This window comes from Ailuropoda melanoleuca, unplaced genomic scaffold (genome assembly GCF_002007445.2).
Source record: "Ailuropoda melanoleuca isolate Jingjing unplaced genomic scaffold, ASM200744v2 unplaced-scaffold2453, whole genome shotgun sequence".
NCBI lineage: Eukaryota > Metazoa > Chordata > Mammalia > Carnivora > Ursidae > Ailuropoda > Ailuropoda melanoleuca.
Genome location: NW_023194426.1, coordinates 170077 through 177678, shown reverse-complemented (window position 1 = coordinate 177678; position 7602 = coordinate 170077). Strand labels below are relative to the sequence as shown.

The window sequence follows — 7602 nt, the reverse complement described above, 5'->3', positions numbered from 1 at the left end:
CAGGCAGGCAGGCAGGCAGGCAGGTAGGCAGGCAGGCAGGCGGCAGGCACAGGCCAGGCGGAGGAGGGCTGACGATCGATGGGCAGGGGCTGGGGCTGGGGCTGGGGCTGAGGCTGGGAGGGGCCGAGCAGGCTCTTGGGGCAGCGAGCGGCAGCCACAGGCGTCTACGGCCATACCACCCTGAACGCGCCCGATCTCGTCTGATCTCGGAAGCTAAGCAGGGTTGGGCCTGGTTAGTACTTGGATGGGAGACCGCCTGGGAATACCGGGTGCTGTAGGCTTTTCTCCTTTCCTTTTTCTTTCCTTCCCATTCAGCCTCCCATCCTCTCCCTCTGCCGCCAGTGGTCCGCCCCCCCAACCATGCCCAACCCGGCTCCATTCAAGACCCACGTGCCCCCACCCAACCACAGGCTATGTGTGGTGGGCCCGACCCGCTCGCCACACGCCACACGCCACAAGCGCAATGCAATGCGGAACCCTGGCCCTCTGCGGATGCCCGGGGCACAGACAGGCGCCCACAGCACAGCCCTTCCGCCTCCATCCCTAGCGAATGCCCACACCCTATCTTGGGGTGCGGCCTGGGGGGTGGTGTTCAGGGCGGTGAGCGCTCAGGGGGCGGTGCGAAGAGAGGCGGAGGCGGAAGGGGAGGCAGAGGTGGAGGCGGAGGCAGCAGAGGGGTGTGGAGGGAAAACAGCCGGTGGGAGAGGAACCGCGGGAGCCCCGGGCAGGCCATGACCCGGCCTCTGCAGGCGTGTGCTCCCAGGGTTCTCGGCCTCCTCCCTGCCTCCGGTTCCTCTCCTTTCCCGAGCCCCTAGCTCTTCACTTGGGCCGCCCGCCCACCGCAGCGCCCCGGGCCAACCGCCAGCCGGCCCCACCTGCTGCCAGGGCGGCCTCCACCTTCTCCCAACCAGCCCTGGGCGGCGCTCCCACCAGAAGGGTATCGCCCTCCTTCCCACCGATCACCGATCACTGTCCCTTTGCCCCCGGGCCCGGGCGTCCATGCTCCGTGCGCACAGGACACAAGACGGCCCACCGCCCGGGGCCTCAGGCCCCGTTGGCACCCGGCTCCACGCCCCATCCCAGCAGAACATCGAGGCTCACTCCCTCAGGGAGACCCGGTGGTGCCCCGCAGCACGGCGACAAGGGCCACCTGAAAATAAAGGATGGGGTAAAAGAAAGAATCCCTCGCACACCCCCACGCCAGACGGGGTGCTGGGCAGGAGTGGCAGCACATCGGGATTCCCGAACCCTGGGCTGCAAGTCCTCGGGCTCCGAGGGAGGGCTCCTATGGCAGCTCCAGGGCGCGGCCGCCTTGCCCAAAGCGCGCCCCAGCGCGACCGCCCTCCCGTGGGCTAGCTGCCGCGCCCACACAGCGTCCTGTGTGTCCCTGTGTATGGGTGTGTGTCACCTGTGTGCACCTGGGTCACTGTCCCTGTCCAAGACCCAATCCGCATCCGGGTCGGGGTCTGCGTGTCTGTGCAGGGGTGTGAGTGGGTCTGTGTGTTGCAAAATCCAATCCCTCCCTCTCTGTCGCTCTCTCGCTTTCACATACACACAAAAAACACACACAACATATACCACACACACACCACACACACCACACACAAAACACACACACACCACACACAACACACAGAAAACACACTCAACACATACACACAACACACCACAACACAAAAACAACACAGACAACACACACACACCACAAACACCACACACACAAAACACACACACACAACACACACCTCACACACAACACACAACAACACACACCACACACAATACACAAAACACACACCACACACAACACACACACAAAACACAAACCACACACACACTGCACACACACAACACACACAACACACAACACACACACACGGCACACACAACACACAACACAAAAACACAACTCACACAACACACACACAACACACCACACACAAACCACACACACAACACACACAACACACACACCACTCACACACCACACACACAACACACAAAACACACACACAAAACACACAACACACATATCACACCACACAACACACAAACACACACAACAAACACACACTCCACACACACAACACACAAAACACACACAACACACAGCACACACACAACACACACAAAACACACACACCACACAAAGTAAACAAAAACACACACAACACACATGCAACACACAAAACACACACAACTCACAAACAACATGCACACAACACACACAGAACACACACAAAACATGCACACACCACACACACCACACACAACACACACAACACACACAACACACAACACACAGAACACACAGGACACACAACACACACACAACACAAAACACACACACAAAACACAAACAACACACACAATATGCATACATCACACACACACAACACACAAAACACACAATGCACACGCAACACACAAAATACAAAAAACACACAAAAAACAAAAAACACACTCACAAAACACAGACACAACAGACACACACAACACACAAAACACAAACAACAAACACCACACACACAACAACACAACACACACAACACACACACCAAACACACATACCACACACACAAAACTCAACAAACACACAGCACACACAACTCACACACACAACACTCAACAAAGACACAACACACAACACACACAACACACACTACACACACAACACAACACACTAAAAACACACAGCACACACAACACACACACAACCCACACAACACTCGCACAATACACACACAGAACACACACAACACACACAACACAGGCATAACACAAAAAAACACACAAAACACACACCACATGCACAACACACACAGCACAAACAAAACACACACACCACACACACTACAAAAAAACACACACAACACACATGCAACACACACAAAACACACACAACTCACAAACATGCACACAACACACACAGAACACACACAACACATGCACACACCACACACACCAAAAACAACACACACAAAACACACAACACACAACACACACAAAACACAGTACACACAACCCACAAAAGACACAAAACACACACAAAACACACACAACACACACACAACCCACAACACACAAACATCACACACACAAAACACACACTACACACACCACACAAAAAACACAGACACAACACACATGCAACACACACAAAACACACACAACTGACAAACAACATGCACACAACACACAGAACACACACAACACATGCACACACCACACGCAACACACACAACACACACACAAAACACACAACACACAACATACACAACACAGAGGACACACAACACACACAAGACACAAAAAACACACACAAAACACACACAACCCACAACACACAAACACCACACACACAACACACACCACACACACACCACACACACACCACACAAAAAACAAGGCCACAACACACATGCAACACACACACACAAAAAAACACACAACACACACACAACTCAAACACAACACACACAACACACACCAAACACACAACACACACAAAACACACAACATAAACTACACTCACACAACACACAAAACACACACAACACACACACAACACATAGAACACTCACAACACACAAACATCACACTCAACACACAAACAACACACAACACACATCATTCACACAACACAAACACACACACAAAACACACTCAAAACACACGCAAAACACACACAACAAACACACAACACACACCACACAAAAAAAGACACAACACACATGCAACACCCAAACCACAAAAAACACACACACAAAACACACAACACACACAGNAAAAAACACACACAAAAAACACACAACTCAAACACAACACAGAATACACACACCACACACACAACACACACAAAACACACAACACACACTACACTCACACAACACACAACACACACTCAACAGACAAAAAACACACACCACAAACTCAAAACAAAACACACACAACACACAGAACACACACAAAACACAAACATCACACACAACACACACAACACACAAAATACAAAAAAAACACAACACACACACAACACACAACACAAACACAACATGCACACACACAACACACACACCACACACATACCACACACACACTACACATAAACATACACACAAAAAACACACAATCACAAACACCACACACCACAAAACATACACACACAACACATATTCAACACACTTAAAACACACACAACACACACACAACACACAACACACACAACACACAAACACAACACACACTACACACACAACACACACAACACATACAGACACACAATGTATACACACACAACACACACAGCAAAAATGCAACATACATGCAACACACAAAGCACACATATCACACACAACACAAACACAACACACACAACAAACCCCACACACAACACACAAAACACTCGCACAATACACACATAAACATATTCAAAACACACAAAAAACACACCAAACAAACACACCACACACACATAATGCACACACACCACACACAACACACACCACAAACAAACCACACAAAAACAAAGAAACCACACAAAGCACACAACACACACACCACACACACACCACACAAAAAACACAGACACAACACACATGCAACACATAAAACACAAAAAACACACACAAAACACACACACAACTCAAACACAACACAGAACACACACACCACACACACAACACACACAAAACCCACAACACACAGAACACAAACTTCACACACAACACATACACAAAACACACACAAAAAACACACAACACACACAAAACACACAAAATACACAAAACACAAACAACACACACACAACACACACCACACATAAATATACACACAAAAAACACACAATCACACACACCACACACCACAAACACATACAGACACAACACACATTCAACACACATAAAACACACACAACACACACAAACACACACACCACACACAACACATACACACACAACTTATACACACACAACACACACAACAAAACTGCAACACACAAAATACACACAAAACACACACAACACACACACAACACAAACACAACACACAGAAAAATCACAAGACACACAACACACACAACACACAACACAAACACAACACACACAATGCAGACACAATACACAACACACACAACAAACACCACACACAACACACACAACACACAACACAACACACAACACACACACCACAATCACAAGACACAACACACAAACACACAACACAAACACAACACACACAACACAGACACAACACACAACACACGCCCACACACACAACACACACACACCANCACAACACACACACACCGTACACACACCACACACACAACACAACACACATACACACACAAAACACAAAACACAAAAAACACACACCACACACACAACACACACAATACACAGACACAACAAACATACACAACACACAATACAAACACAACACACAACACACACACAACACACACACCTCACACCACACAAACACAACACNCACACAAGAAACACACAACACACAAACAAAACACACAGCACACACCACACACAACACACACACCACACAAACCAAACACACAGATACTACACACACAATACTCAACAAAGACACAACACACACAAGTCACACACACACAACTCAAAACACGCACACAACGCACAGCACCAAACACACAAAACACAAAACACACAAAACACACACAACACACACTACACACATTCAACACACACAACACACAACACACACAGCACACACCCAACACACAACAAACACACTCAACACACACACAAAACACACAGACAACACACAGCACACAACAAACACAACACACAAAACACACACAACACACAACACACACACCACATATAAACATACACACAAAAAACACACAATCACACACACCACACACCACAAACAAATACAAAACCAAAACACACAACACACACACAACACACAGGAAACACAACACACACAACACACACACAGCACTCACACTATACACACACAACACACAACACACTCCACACACAGAAGAAACAAAACACACACAACACACACACAACACACACAACACAACACACAAATATCACACACAACTCACACACAAAACACACAACACAGACGAAACCCACAACACACACAGCATACAGACAAAACAACACACAAAAAACACACAGCACAAAAAACACACACTCAACAAACACACAAAACACACACCACACAACACACAAATACACACACAACATACACACAAAACACACACCACACACTACAAAAACACAACACTCACACTATACACACACAAAACAAAACACACACCACACACAAGACACAATACACACAAAAACACCACACACAAAACACACACAACACACACAAACACACACAAACTGACACAGCCCACACACAAACACATCCACCACACACACAACACACACACCACACACACAACACACACACAACACACAAACACAAAATTCTCACACACCACACACAGACAGCTCACACACATACACACTCTCACAACATACACACAACACACACAACACACAAACACAAAACACAAACACAACACACACACAGCACAGACACAACACACAACACACACAACACACAGAACACAACACACGAAACACACACAACACAACACAACACACAAAACACATGCAACACACACAACACACACACCAAACACACACATACAACACACTCAAAACTCAACAAACACACAACACAAAAAACACACACACACAACACACAGTACGCACACAACACACAGCACCAAACACACAAAACACAAATAACAAACACAACACAATCAACACACACTACACACATACAACACACACAACACACAACACACACAACACACAAAAAACACAGACACAACACACATGCAACACACAAAACACAAAACACACACACACAACACACAGACAACTCAAACACAACACACAGAGAACACACACACCACACACAACACACAAAACACACAACACACTGAACACACACAACACACAAACATCACACACAACACACACACACAAAACACACACAACAAACACCACACACAACACACACAACACACACACAACACACACAACACACACACAACACACAGGAAACACAACACAAACAACACACACACAAAACAAACACAACACACACAACAGAGACACAACACACAACACACACAACACAAACACAAAACACACAACAAACACCACACACAACACAACACAAAAAACACACAACCACAATCACAAGACACACAAAAAACACAACACACAACACAAACACAACACACACACAACGCAGACACAACACACAACACACACAAAACACATAAAACACACAACACACAACACACAACCCAACATACACAACACACACACCACAATCACAAGACACACAATACGTACAAACACACAACACAAACACAACACACACACAACACAGACACAACACACAACACACACAAAACACACACAGAACACAACACACGAAAGACACACAACACAACACACAAAAGAAAAAAACACACACACAACACACACACCAAACACACAATACACATACACACAACACACACAACACACAAAACAC

General features: G+C 46.7%; 1 non-coding gene across 1 annotated transcript; it reads left to right on the top strand.

Annotated features, from left to right (window-relative positions):
• The first annotated feature begins 162 nt into the window (after positions 1-162).
• Positions 163-281, top strand: LOC117798082. Its single transcript, XR_004622815.1, has one exon. It is a non-coding gene; the product is annotated as a 5S ribosomal RNA (ribosomal RNA).
• The last annotated feature ends 7321 nt before the right edge of the window (positions 282-7602 follow it).